Source organism: Chiloscyllium punctatum, chromosome 12, assembly GCF_047496795.1.
Source record: "Chiloscyllium punctatum isolate Juve2018m chromosome 12, sChiPun1.3, whole genome shotgun sequence".
Classification (NCBI taxonomy): domain Eukaryota; kingdom Metazoa; phylum Chordata; class Chondrichthyes; order Orectolobiformes; family Hemiscylliidae; genus Chiloscyllium; species Chiloscyllium punctatum.
In genome coordinates this window covers 105,666,971-105,682,384 of record NC_092750.1, presented here as the reverse complement: position 1 = coordinate 105,682,384, position 15,414 = coordinate 105,666,971, and the positions used below count along the sequence as shown (strand labels likewise).

Sequence of the window (15,414 nt, the reverse complement as noted above, 5' to 3'; positions counted from 1 at the left end):
AGATAACAGATATGATTGAACTGTTATTGAGGAGGTGTGGCTGCAGAATGATCATGACAGCAATGTGATTATTGAGGGATTGTAGGGATTTAGGCAGGATTAGCAGAAAACCAAACAAGGTCCTGTTTTGTTGTGAAGAAAGGACGCAGTCAGCGCATTAGTGAGACAGCCAATTTAATCTGTATTTAATCAAAATATAGAATCATTTTGAATGGACAGCTTCCAAATAGCAAGGGGGATCTGGATGATCAAATCACAATCCATGCTCGTTGTTAAGTTGGATGCAATATTTTCTTGGTGATAGTAGACAGAGGCATGTGGAGTGGTGAATTTCTGATTGGACGTCTGTGGCCAATGCTGTTTCACAAGGATCAGTGCTGCGATGTCTGTGAGTAATTTATATCTGTGATTCAGATGATAGGTGAGCAGTTTGATTAGTAATTTTGCAGACGACATTTGGAAAGGCACGTAATGATTAGAGATAGTTAGGGGAATTGTGGATAGTGAGGAAGAGTGTTAAAGGTTGCAGCAGTGTGTAGATCAGCTGGAACGCTGGGCAGAGATGTGGCAAATTGAATTTCATCGGGGCAGGTGTGAAGTGATGCATTTATGAAGTCAAATGGAAGAGAGAAGTACACTAATTGACTACTTGGAAACATTGGTAAACAGATGACCTTGGATGCAAATCCATAGCTCCCTCAAAATAACAACACAACAGGATGTGGTGGTAAAGGAGGAGTATGGTAGGTTTCCCTTCATTGGTCACAGTATTGAGTACAGACGTTTGCATGTCATGTTGTGACTGAATGAAACTTCATTCGGCCATGTTTGGAAGGTTGCGTGTCGTTCTCATCGACACACCACAGGAAGGATGTGGAGGTTTTGGGGAGCGTGCAACAGAGGGTTGGCAGAATGTTGCCTGGATGAGAATGTGTTTACTGTAAGGAGGTTGGACGCAGTTGGATTGTTTTGCGAGAGTATCGGACACTGAGGGGTGACCTGGTACATATAGCATTAGAAGAGGCGTGAATAGTGTGGATAGTTGGAATCCTCCTTCCAATGTAGAAATATCAAATACTAGGGTACCTCGGTTTAAGGGAGAGTGAGAAGTTTTAAGTGAGATGAATGAGACCAGTTGTCTTTACCGAGAGGGTAGAAGCTGCTCAGGAGGTGGGAGAGGTGGCAACGAGAGTAAAGTTTTGAAGGGCATTTAGACAGAAACATGAACAGGCCGAGAATAGAGGGATATCGCCCATGTGCAGGCAGATGGGATTAGTTTAGTATAGCACAATGGTCAGCACAGTCATGGTGGGCCGAAGGGCCTATTACTGTGCTGTACTGTTCTAGTTTCTAACTTCATGGCATCCACCCTGTCAAAGCCCCTCACAATCCTGGATGTTTCATTCAATTTCTCTCCCATTCTTCAAAATCCCAATAGGTTCAAGGTCAATCTACTCCACCTCTTCTCATTGGAAAATCCTGCCATCTCCAGGCTCAGCCGAGCGAACCTTCCCTGGCCTGCCTCTAATACAAGAATGTCTTTCCTTAGGGCACGCATACTGTTCAATATAATCTAGGTGTGGTCTGACTTGTACTTTGCATCGTTTTAGCAAGCCCTCCCTATATTTCAACTCCATTCCCTTTGCCTTCTCGATTACCTGCTGATCCTGTAAGCTCCCTTTTTCAGATTGATTCACAAGGATTCCCAAAATCCTTTGTGCAGTCAGTCTGAAACCAAACGGTGTTAGTTTGACAGTAAGTTGGGAACGTGCTGGAATGTGTTATAAAGGATATGACAATAAATGATAACTGGATGTTTAGAAACAATAGGAGATGTATGATTTTATAAAAGGGGAATATTTTTAAATCTGTTGTATTCTATATTTTGGTGTGACCATAAATGCAGAATAGATAAGGGTGGGGGAGGCTAGTTGCGGTGGAGGGATATTTGAAATTTCAGAAGCATTTTGACAAGTTTCAACAAGGGCTAAAACTTAGCTCGTGAGAGAATAGGGCCCCTGAAAGATCAATGAAGCTGTCTGTGTGGAATCACTGCTGATGGGTGAGATACTGAACAAATATTTTGCATTCGGATTTACTGTGGATAAAGACATGGAAGCTCGGGAACTTGGGAAATACATAGTGATGTCTTGGAAAGAGTGCACATCGGAGAACAGGAGGTGCTGGATGTCTTAAAATGCTAAAAGTTAGATAAAACCTTGGGACATGATCAGATGTATCCCAGCGCCTTGTGAGAAGCGAGGAAGGAAATTAGAGGGCCCCTCCCAGAGATATTTGCATCATCAACAGCCACTACAGACCAGTGAGACTGATGGCAAGGGTGGTAAGTTGTTGGAGGAGATTCTGAGAGAAACGATCATCGTGCATTTGGAAAGGTAAGGACAGATTAACGATCATCAGCATGGCTTTGTGCATGGGGAATCATGTTTCAAACCTGAGTGTGGAGGTAGACAAGTGAGAGGTCAAAGCAGAGCAGTTCATGATGTCCACATGAATTTTAGCAAGGCCTTTGACAAGTTTCTGCATGGCAGACTGGTTAGTAAGTTTAGATCAGACATAACCAGGGAGTGCTCACCAACTGGATACAAAACAGGATTGACGGTAGGAGACAGAACATGCTCATAGAGGGTTTCTGCTCAAACTGCAGGCTTTTGACCAACGGTGTGCGATAGGGTTCGGTGCTGGGTCACTGTTGTGCATCATTTATATAAACAATTTGGATGATAATATAGGAGTCATGGTTAGCAAGTTTGTGAGTGAGACTGAAATTGGTGATAAAGTGGACAGTGAAGAGGATTATCGAAGAGTACAATGGATCAAGAGTACTGTTGGACCAGTGAGGTTAGGAATAACAGGTGGAGAAATGCAAGATGTTGTAGTGTGGTAAAGCAGATCAGGCTGGACTTGTACAATTAATGTTCGGGCCCTGGGTACCATTGTCAATCAGTGACCCAGGGATGCAGGTACACAGTTTTTTGAAAGTAGCATCACGAGTAGACAGGCTGGTGAAGCAGGCGTTTGGGAGGGTTACCCTTCATTGGGCAGAGCATTGAGAGTAGGAGTTGGGATGTCATGGTGTATCTGTACAGGACATTAGTGAGGCCTCTGTATAAACATTGTGGATTATCTGGAAAAAATCAACTTGTTCACGTATGTCCTTTAGGGAGGGATATCTGACATTCTTACCTGGTCTGGCTCACATGTGACTCCAGTCCCACAGCAATATGGCTGACTCTGAGCTGCCTCTGGGCAATTAGCAGTAGTGTAATGTATGCTGGACCAACCGGTGACATCCTTAGGCCGTGAATGAATCAATGAAAAATACATATGTCTATCCCTACCTTTGCAAACAGCTCTGGCTGCAGCAATCCGTACTGGCTTTGTAACGTTGTTCAGGCCTTTGCCCCTCTCTGTAACACTCTCACCACCTCCAGCACCTTCAATTCTCCCTGTTCCGCTACTCTAATTAAACACTGACAATGTTTTCTCTTCCTCCTGCACTCCTCCACATTTCTAAATGTTGGTTACTTCAGAATTGATCGGTTCTTTTTCATCTCTTAATCAAATCGGCCAAGACCGTCTGAAGGGGGAAGGAGCATTGGGAAGGTGTCGAGCACCTCGAGACTTACTGTGGGGAAAACGGGAATCCAGGAGAAAACAGCACAAGGAGCGCGCTGTCATATCAACGCCTCACCAACCCCCTTTCAATGTCCACCTTCTGCCTCAAGTGTAACAGAGTCTGTGGAAGGCCACATCGGTCTGTACAGCCAACTCCAGACTCCCCCACCCCCACTGAGAGTGGGAGAGAGTCAGTCTCATCTGTGAGCCACTGCCAAAGAGATGATGAGATAGGAAGGTTGAATCCCCTCACAATTATCCCAGTGTCTTTGTTACAAATTCAATCAATTCCCTGTTAATACAAAATCTAATCATGTGCTGTCACTCAGTACGTCTCCATGTGGTGCCCCTCGCTGTGTCGGTCTATTTACTGCCTCTGTCAGCATTTCTCCCTCTTAAAGATGGTCTGAGATCCTGAGTCAACAGAATTGTCCATTCCAGAGAGATGCAGCAGCACAGGCAAGGGATGGGATTATCGAGATCTCTGCTGGACTCAGCGCCATTCTGCATGTGTTATCCTCATTGCATCAGTCTACTTTCCCATTCTGTCTATTTCTGTCACATGCAGGTCCTCAAGATGTTCCTAACTCCTGTCTCATCCATCACCTCATTGAAACTGGTTGGTCAGCCAGACAGAGATGGAGAGGGAGATCTGGATCCTTCAGTAATTCCTGCAGCCGGTAAGATCGCTCACAGTAAACAGCACAGGGTGGAGGTAGTAGACTTCTATATTCAGACTTGGAAGACCGGACATAGATACAGAGCTGGTCAAGGAACAGCAACATTCTAGGCCTCATTTCCACCATCTTGTGAGGATCCTGCTTTCACCTCTGCTGTACTGCTCCTCAATGCGACAGCATAGCGGATTGCAGGCATCAAACCTGGCCCATGCTGTTTTAGTGATCTCTGTAATATTCTTCAGTCCCGATAATCCTTCCTCTGTTTGAAATCTCCTCTAGTCCACATCATTCTCTGTGTCTCTGTCTCTGTCTCTGTCTCTGTCAGGTTCTCCAGTCCCTAACACCCTAATCCCTAACCTTCTGCAGTAGATACTAAATTCCTTCATCCCTGTAAACCCTGACAGCCTTGTCTATCCCTCTGAGCTTTTCCCACCAATACCACCCTCCATGTCAATGTATTTGTCTTTAACCTCTCCATCCGTCCCTACCTATGTATTCTTCTCCTGCTCCTACAACCCTTCCTTAGCTGTGAAAAATTTGTAATCTCCTAATCCTTCTCCAATTCTTTGACCTTTATCTTGTTAAATTTCACCCTCATTCCCGACAGCATACCCCTCCCGACCACAGGGACCTCTTTCAGTTTGTGCAACCCTCCCCATCTGTGTAACTGTCTCCAACCAAGTAACCTGGCATTCTCCATTGCCTTCTGATCTCTGTAACCTTCAGAACCGAGAAGCCTTCTTATAACTGTAAACTTCTTCAGTCACGACAATCTTCCATATCTCTGTTAGTATTCACAATACACTACTCCCGGAAACACTCCCCGTCTGTGCCTCTCAAACTGCCTGCCTCTCCCTACATCCACCCTTATCTCTATCTCCAGAATCTAATCCAGCTACATTATCTCTGTAAATGCCTCCAATCCTCAAACCCCTTTGTCCCATGAACATTCTTGACCAGATGTAACTTTGTTTAACTCTTAACATCCTCGAGCCCCTGTAAGCCTTCCTATCTCTGTAATCTCTACCCATCTGTTCAACCCCCCACTACTGAGGAATGACTCCCTGTATTCGCCATAAGGGAGAAGGAATGACAGTGATCAGATATGATGGAACTGTCATTTCGGAGATTTAGCTGCAGAATGACCATCACTGGGAAGTGAAAACTGAAGGGTTGTTGGGACAGAGTTATAGAGTCAGAGAGATGTGCAGCATGGAAACCGACCCTTAGGTCCAACCCATCCATGCTGACCAGCTATCCCAACCCAATCTAGTCCCAATAGGCAGACTAGGAAAAACGCCAACAACTTGTGAAGGAATGATGAGTTTAATGCATTGATGAGAAAGTAATGTGGATCTGAATATCAAAAGTGGAGCTGAGAATAAGCAAACAGCAGCAACCGTTAGCAGGAATTCTTTTGTAAGCACCAACCAGTGATGGGAATGTCAATATGGTTACAGTCAGGACACTGAATGTACTTATGGCAAGGGCAGTACAGTAACTGTGTGTGACAGTGGTCTCCATGCCGACTGATACAGCACTGACTATCAGTGCTGTGATGGATAGAATCCTGGATTGTATGTAAGATGGTTTTCTATAACATCATATCATATTTGTAGATCAAATGCTGTGTACTAATAAATATCCAATAATCCCATTATAACGGAGTTTTGTGAGCAGAGACCCATAATATTATGCAGGATATATTGAGTTTGTGCTCAGACCATGAGATGTAGGAGGGGAATGAGGCCATTTGACCCATTGAGTATGCTCTGTCCTTCAATCAGATCATGGCTGATCTGATACTGTTCAACTCTACTTTCCTGCCTTTTCCACAAAACCTTTGTTTCGCTGATTCATTAACATCTGCAGGAGTTTACAGAAGAGTTGGAGAGATAGACAGAAATGGCAAATTGAGTTAATCTGGACAAGTGTGAGATGATGTCAAATTCAAAAAGATCATTAGTATACTGAGGGATATTGATACACAGAAGAATTTTGGTGCAAGTCAGTAACTCCCAGAAAATGGCAACAGAAGTGTTTCGGATGGGAAAGAAAGCAAATGGAGTACTAGCCTTCATCAGTCACAATGTTGAGTATAGTGGTTTGCATCTGATGCTGTATTTCTATAAAACATTTGTTTGGCCACAGTTGGAGTACTGTGTGTAGGTCTCATCTCCACATAATAGGGAGGATGGGGAGGCTTTGGAGAGGGTGCAAAAGGGTTTTATCAGCATGTTGCCAGTATTAGGGTTTTTAAGGGTGTGTTTGGTGTAAGAGCAAATTAAACAAAGTTGGATTGTTTTGTGAGACTATCAGAGGCTGACAGGTGACCAGGTACAGGAATATAACATTTGGAACAGGGATAAATAATGTAGACAGTCAGAATCTCTTTTCCAATGTGTAAGTTTCAAATACTGGAGCGCATATGTTAAAGGTGAGAAAGAGGAAGTTTAAATGAGATGTGTGAGACAAGTTTTTTTCACGTAGAGTGGATGTTACCGAGGGAGGTCGTAGAAGCAGAAATGTGAGTAAAGGTTTGAAGTGGGATTTAGACAGAAACATGAACAGGCAGAGAATAGAGGGATCTAGATCCATGTGCAAGCAGATGGTATGAGTTAGAATAGTACATTGGACAGCATTGACGTGGTGGGCCGAAGGGCCTGTTGCTGTGCTCTACTGTTCTATTTACTAACTTCCCAGCATCTGCCCGATCAGACTCCCTCAGAATCTTGGATGTTTCATTCCATTTCTCTCTCATTATCTAAACTTCAATGGGTTCAACCTCAACATACTCCACCTCTTCTCATTAGAAAATCCCTCCATTCCCAGGATCAGCCGAGTGAACCTTCTCTGGACTGCCTCCAATGCAACAATATCTTTCCTCCGGGCACTCACACTGTTCATAATATTCGAGGTGTGGTCTGACTTGTACCTTGCATAGTTTTAGCTAGACCTGCCTATTTTTAGACTCCATTCCCTCTGTAATAAATGTCAGCATTTGATTTGCCTTCTTTATTACCTGCTGACCCTGTGAGCTACCTTTTTCAGATTGATAAACAAGAACTCCCTCAACCCTTTCTGCTGTCAGTCTGAAACCAAATAGTGTTAGCCTAACAATAAGTCAGGAGCAAACTGAAATTGTTAGAAATGATATGTCAATATACAATAACTGGCCACTTAGAAAGCCAATTGATTTAAAGAGAATTTGTTTTTGAGCCTGTTGAATTTAATTTGTTGGTGTGAATTTGTGGCAGAATTGTAATGGCGTAGCAAGGTGTCGTGGTACGGGGGATATGATGTATTTCAATTCTCAGAAGCCTTTACGCAAGTTTCAATAAGGGCTAAAGAGTAACTTGGTAGAGAATAGAGCCTCTTAAAGATCCATAAGGTCGCCCATGTGTGGAACCAGAGGAGATGGGTGAGATATTAGACAAAATAATCTTTGTCAGTGTTTACTGTGGCGAAAGACATGGAAGCTCGGGAACTTGAGGAAGTAAATAGTGATGTCTTGGAAAGAATCCTCACCAGAGAAGAGAAAGTGCTGGAATCTTAAAACAAATAAAGGTAGATCAATCCTCAGCAGCTCATTAGGTTGATCCTAGAATATTGTGGGAAGCTAGGGAAGAGATTGCAGTGTCTCTAACAGAGATATTTATATGATCCACAGACACAATGAGGTGTTGGAAGACTGGAGGGCGGTGAATGCTGTTCCATCACTTAAGGGCTGCAGGGAAAAGCCAGGAAATTACATCCCAGTGAGCCCAGTGATGGGGAAGTTGTTGGAGGAGATTCTGAGAGAAAGGAGCTCCTTACATTTACAAAGGCAAGGGCTGATTTGAGATGGTCAGCAGGGCTTTGTGATTGGAAAATTACGTTTCACAAACCGGATTGACTCTTCGAGGAGGTGGCCAAAGATAGATGAAGGCAGAGCAGTCAACGTTGTCCACATGGACTTTAGCATCTAGTCAAGAGGAAGGAGAAAGTTTACTTAAGGTCGTGGAAGCAAGGATCAGACAGGGCTCCAGAGAGTTACAATGGGTGGCACGGTGTCTCAGTGGTTAGCACTGCGACCTCATAACACCACTGACTCCATTTCGATTCCAGCCTCAGGCGACTGTCTGTGGGGAGTTTGCACATTCTTCCCGTGTCTGCATGGTTTTTCCCCCAGGTGCTGTGGTTTCCCCCAACAGCCCAAAGATATGCAGATTATGTGACTCAGCCATGCTAAATTACCCATAGTGTTCACGGATGTGCAGGTGTGGCGCAGTAGTTAGGGCAAATGGAGAGTAATAGGGTGGGGGAATGGGGCTGGGTTGGATACTGTTTGGAAGGTTGGTATGGAGGTGTTGGGCCAAATGGCCCATTTCCACACAGTAGGGATTCTCTGAAGGTACCAAGAAGAAACCGTGGATTGGACTTAGGGCAACTAGAAGGGGACGTGATAAAGCATTGTTGGGAAGGATTAAGGAAAACCGTAAGGTATTCTCCACTTATGGGAGGAACAAGAGCAAGGCCAGAGTGAGGATAGGGCCGGTCAGGGACAGTGGAAGGAACTTGTGCCTGGAGTCACAGGAGGTAAGCAAGGTCCTTAATGAATACTATGCCTCAGTATTCACTGCTGAGAGGGACCTTGTCATTTGTTAGGACAGTGTGAAACAGGCTGATGTACGTGAACAGGTGGATGTTAAGGAGGATGTGCTGAGAATTTTGTAAAAGATAAGTCACTGAGCCAGACTGGATGCATCCAAAGTTACTATCCGAAGCGAGGGAATGGATTGCTGCGCACCTGGGTGATGACCTTTGCACCCTCACTGTCCACTGGAGTTGGACCAGACGATTGGAGGCAGGAAAATATTATTCCCTTGTTCAGGAAAGGGAATAGGGATAATCCTGGGAATTGCACACGTGTCAGTCTTATGTCTATGGTGTGCAGATTATTGGAGAAGACTCTGAGAGACAGGAAACCATAGATTGATCAGAGATAGTCAGCATGGTTTTGTAAGGGGCAGGTCATGCCTGACAATTCTTAATCAATCTTTTGAGAATGTGACGAAACACCTTTATGGCTCATTCAGAAAGTATGGAGGCATGGGATACAGGGAAACCTGTCTGTCTGGGTACAGGATTACTGGCCCACAGAAAACAGACGGTGATGATAGATGGAAAGCATTCATCTTGGAGCTCAGTGCCCAGTGGTTTCCTGCAGGGAGAGGTTACAGGACCTCTGCTCTCTGTGATTTTATGAATAAGTTGGATGTGTGAGTGGAAGAGTTGGTTAGTAAGTTTCCCAATGACACAAAGGTTGGTGGAGTGGTTGATAGTGTGGGGGGCTGTTGTCGGTTGCAACGGGCCATTGACAAGATGCTGAGAAGTAGCAGATGGAGTTCAATCTGGAAAAGTGTGAAGTTATTCATTTTAGAAGATTGAATTTGAATGCAGAATTCCTGGTTGATGGTAGGATCCTTGGCAGTGTGGAGGAACAGATCCATAGATCCCTCAACGTTGCCACCCAAGCTGATCGGCTTGTTAAGAAGGAATATATTGTGTGGGATTTCATTAGTTTGGGAATTGAGTTTTAAAGCCGTGAGGTTATGTTGCAGTTCTATAGAGCCCTGCTTAGACCCCAGTTGGAATATTGTGTTCAGTTCTGGTCCCTTCATTACAGGAAGGATGTGGAAGTTTTAGAGAGGGTGAAGAGGAGATTTACCAGGATGCTGTCTGTACTGGAGAACATGTCTTATGAAGAAAGGTTGAGGGAGCTAAGGCTTTTCTCATTGGAGTGAAGAAGGGTGAGGGGTGACATGGCAGAGGTGAACAAGGTGATGAGAGTCATAGATGGTGAATAGAGAGAGATTTTTTTACCCTGTCATAAGTAGTTATTACAAGGGGTTATAATTTTCTGGCGATTAGCAGATGCTTAAGGGGAGATCTCAGAGGTAGGTTTGTTACATATAGAGTGGTGTATGTGGAGTGCACTGCCAGCGGTGGCAGTAAAATTAGATGCATTAGGGACATTTAATATACTTCTGGATAGGCACATGGATGATAATAAAATGAAGGGAATGGAAGTTAGAGTAATAGAGACGTACAGCATGGAAACAGACCCTTCGGTCCAACCCGTCCATGCTGATCAGATATCCCAACCCAATCTAGTCCCACCTGCCAGCACCTGGTCCATATCCTTCCAAACCCTTCATATTCATATACCCATCCAAATACCTCTTAAATGTTGCAATTGTACCAGCCTCCATTTCTTCTTCTGGCAGCTCATTCCATACACATACCACCCTCTATGTGAAAAAGTTGCCCCTTAGGTCTCTTTTATATCTTTCCCCTCTTATCCTAAACCTATGGACTTCCCAACCCCAGGGAAAAGACTTTGTCTATTTATCCTATCCATGCCCTTCATAATTTTGTAAACCTCTATAAGGTCACCCCTCAGCCTCCAACACTCCAATGAAAAAAGCCCCAGCCAGTTCAGCCTCTCCCTATAGCTCAAATCCTCCAACCCTGCCAACATACTTATAAATCTTTTCTGAACGCTTTCAAGTTTCCCAACATCTTTCCAATAGTAAGGAGACCAGAATTGCACGCAATATTCCAACAGTGGCCTAACTAATGTGCTGTACAGTCGCAACATGACCTCCCAACTCCTGTACTCAATAATCTGACCCATAAAGGAAAGCATACCAAACGCCTTCTTCACTATCCTATCTACCTGCGACTTCACTTTCAAGGAGCCATGAACCTGAACCTCAAGGTCTCTTGGTTCAGAAACACTCCCTCAAAACTTACCATTAAGTGTATAAGTCCTGCTAAGATTTGCTTTCCCAAAATGCAGCACCTCGCATTTATCTGAACTCAACTCTGTCTGCCACTTTTTTCTTATCTTACGGTCGGATAAAAGATTGGCATATCATCATGGCCGAAGGGTCTTGTTCTGTACTGTTCTGTGTTCTACGTGTCATATGGTAAACTGGGTAATAAGGTCAGATCAGTGTGAAAGGATATGGCATTCAGGAGGAGCTAGTCAACTGGACAGAAAATTGGTCTTGATGGTAGGAGACAGAGGGTGATGGGAGACATGTTGTTTTTCTGACTGGAGACATGTGACCAGCGGTGGAGTGGGTCCACTGTTGTTTGTCATTTGGATAAATGGTTTGGATGGGAATATTGGTAAGTAAATTAAATAAGTTTTTTGGGTGACACTGAAATTGGTGGTAAACTGGACAGGTCATCTGTGATACAACAGGATGAACAGTACTGCTGGGATAGTGGGCTGAAGTATAGCAGATAGAGTTTAATTAGATAAATGTGAATTGTGTCATTTTGGTGAAACACACCTGGGTGTTACTTTTCCAGTTAATGTTAGAGCCCTGGGTCGTGTTGTCAATCAGTGACCCAGGTACACAGTTCTTTAAAAGTGGTGGCACAGATAGACAGGCTGGTGAAGAAGGTGTTTGGGGTGGTTTCCTTCACTGGGCAGAGCATTAACAGTAGGAGTTGGGACGCCATGTTGTATCTGTACAAGACATTGGTCAGGCCACCATAAAACCATTGTTGATCAGTGGGAAGAACTCATCTGGTTCGCTGACCTCCTTTTGTGTAGAATATCTGACATTCTAACTTGGTCTGGCTAACATGTGACTCCAGACCCACGACAATATGGCTGACTCTGAGCTGTCCTCTGTGTAATTAGCAGTAACACCGACATCCCATGAATGAATAAAAATACATATGTCCCTCCCTACCTCTGCAAACCCCTCCAGCTGCAGAAATGCAGACTGGCTTTGTAACACCGTTCAGGTCCTGACCACTCTCTGTAACACTCTCACTATCTCCAGCACCTTCACCCCTCACTGTTCCTTTTGTGACATTAAACCCTTACACTGATTCCTCTTCCCACTGCCCAACCTTTGCGAGCAGACCCTTTGCAATCCCTTTAACACTTACTCCTAGAACATTCTCTCACTTCAGGATTTTAAGTACTTTTTGGTGATCTTCTAAGCCTCATAATGTAATATGATCCATTTTGTCCTGAATGAGGGGCTGGTGGGAATTTCTTGCTGAGATTTTGTCTGTTTCAATGGAATGGTCTTTTGTTGAGTGATTTACACTGTTCCTTCAAACTGTTCTTGTACAGGCACATATTTCAGTCTGTTTAGCCTGTTTACCTTGGTCAGTTCTCATCTCGAACCCATGTCATTGGCTGTTTTTGTTTCTAGTTGTAGCTTATCCTTTCTGTGGTTCACTTTAAAACTTTATATTTCTTTAAACTGCACTTTATTACAATTTCTCTGAGGATCTCTCCAGGTGACATTACTCATTCACTAAGTTTGATCACGCAACGGTCGCTCTGAGATAGTTATGTCCCTAGCCAGTTGCACAATTTGTTATTCAAAAAAAACACCGAAAAAAGTTTTTTCTGAACTCCTCTTCCAATATCACTGTTGTCAGTGTGACTGTCCCAGATTATGTGAATATTGAAGTTTCCCAAAATTATCACAATGTGTTTGTTAAAAAATTCCAATGAGTTCCTGTTTAATGCAGTGATGTGCAATGGAATGCAGTTCGGTGGCCAAAACTGTTCTGCTGCTTGTGTCCTTTGCAAGTAGTAACCCGAATTTACATTCAGACTGACTCTACTTCATGATCTGAGGTCAAATGCTTTCTCTGTAATGCCTTTGTTACCCATTATTGTTAGCGTTACCCATTTTGCCTGAGTTTGCACAAGGTTGTGAACCATTGAATATTTATGTCCACCTTTTGTTCGCCCTGTAACCACGTCTCTCTGGTGTCTAAATCTCTTTTATCTCTGTGTCACAAATCCATCTACCTTGTTGAAGAGACATTATCCCATTCCAAAAAAACATAATTTACTCTTTCCTAATATTTCCTGTCACAGACCTATTCCCTGATGTACATTCCCTGATGTAGTTAAACTCTGTCCCATCCTGTTCCTTTCTGTTTGTCTTCAGTCACATTCCCATGCAGCTCCCATACTTCACCTTTTCTCTTTGCATTTGGAAAGCTCGTTTCACCTGAACCCTGTCCAAGCATCCTCTGTGTCAGTTTAAAACCCTGTCACAGAAACCTACCGACATGATTGGCCAGGACACTGGTTCCGGTGCAGTTCCAGTGGGACCATCCTAATGGATTATTTATTAAATCGGGTATGGGATGTGGGTGTCTCTGGCTGGCCAGCCTTTCTTGCCCAGCCCTAGCTGCCTTCGAGCTAAGTAACTTGCTCGGCCATTTCAGCGGGTAATTGAGAGGCAAACACTTTGCTGTGGGTATGTCGTGTAGATCACGTGATGATGAGCAGATGTCCTTCTCGAAAGGAGAAGTATTTGGTATTTTTGTACATCAGCAATGGTTTCATATTTATTTATGGATTGTTAATTACTATTTTTAAAATTATTAATTTCAAACTCCACCATTTCTCATGGTGGGATTCAAACCCTCTTCCCCTGAACATTAGCTGAGGTTTTGGATACATACTCTAGCAATAATACCACTCGGCCATCACTTCGCCTGCTCACTGGCTGCTCATCCCTGAGCACTGATACCAGGGCATCATGAAGCTAAACCCGTTCTTCCAACATGATTGTGTGATCCTGAAGTCTTGCAGCACTCTGGTGATATCACTCAGTCTCTCTCCATGTGGTATCCCTGACTGTGTGAGTCTAATTGCTGCCGCTGTCAGCGCCTCCCACTCTTCCAGTTACTCCAGATCCTGAGCCAACAGAATTCTCCACTCCAGAGAAATGCAACAGCACAACCCAGGGATGGAGTGGGATTTTCCAGATATCTGTGGGGCTCATTTCCATTCTCTATGTGTAACCCTCACTGCATCAGTCTAATTTTCTATTCTGTCTATTTCTCTGTCTCCTTTAGGTATTTAGGAAGTTCCTGACTCAATAGACCTCCCAATTGCTGGGGGTCTCGTCCAATACCTCATTGAAGATGTTTGGTCAGCCAGAGAGACAAAGGGAAGGGAGATGTGGAGTCTTCAATAAATCCTGCCGTGAGGTAAAATCACTCAGAGTGCACAGAGCAGGGAGCAATGAGAGGGCTCCAAACATCGCTAACAGGACATGACACAGATACAGTGCTGGATGGGGAGCACAGTACAGTACAGACACACCCCAGACTCAATCACCACCTCTACTTTAATTTATGTTGCACTGAGACAGCATGGCGAGTTCAGAGTTATCAATCCAGGCCTGCGCTGTCTTAGTGAGCATCAGGACAACAAAGGGGAGAGTAGGCCTCCGTCGAGAGGTTGGGAATGCTGGCTGGGATCTTTCTGTTCTGTGTTCTCCCTCCATCACTGTGCTAAGACTCACTACTCTGCAACTTTGTGTCTATAGCATGGCTTGTACACGGGTGTCTTCAGTCATTTTTAACTCCTATAATAGTTCCTGTCCCTGTAACTACCTCCCTTCCCGATAGTCCTCCACATATTTGAAATGTACTGCATTCCAGACTACCATCCTTATCACTGTAAATTGCTTCAGTGTCTACAACATGCTTTATTTTGGTACTGCAATCTTCTTTAACTGGATACAGAGTGATACAGCACGAAACAGAACCTGTGGTACAACTCATCAATGCTCTCCCTGTTTCCTATAATGAATGAGTCTCATTTGCTTGCGTTCGGCCCTTACCTCTTCAAATCTTCTCCTCTCCATGTACCTGCCCAAATGTCTTTTCCATGTTGTCATTGTTCTTGTTTCTCCCATGTTCCCCTGGCAGTCTGTGCACCATCCTCTGTGGATAATGTTGCCCCTCAGCTCCCTCTTCAATTCTTTGCTGTCTTACGTCCCATTTGTACTCTTGAGTTTTGGACTCCCTTATCCTTGGCTATTCACCATTCTTAGGCCCAATCCTTGTGGCACTCCACTTCCAGTCTGATAAGCAAACCTCCACCACCACCCTCTGTCTTCTACCTTTGAGCCAGTTCTGTATCCAAATTGCTAGTTCTCCCTGTATTCCGTGAAATCAAATCTTGCTCATCAGTCTCCCATGGGGATCCTTGTCGAACGCTTTACTGAAGTCCATATAGATCACATCCACCGCTGAGCCCTCT

The 15,414-nt window shown here is 44.1% G+C and overlaps 1 long non-coding RNA gene across 1 annotated transcript; it reads left to right on the top strand.

Moving 5' to 3' along the window:
* The first annotated feature begins 306 nt into the window (after positions 1–306).
* Positions 307–14,594, top strand: LOC140483978 (uncharacterized). The gene is made up of 3 exons (XR_011962139.1): positions 307–388; positions 4,208–4,319; positions 14,220–14,594. It is a non-coding gene; the product is annotated as an uncharacterized lncRNA (long non-coding RNA).
* Positions 14,595–15,414: the final 820 nt, after the last annotated feature.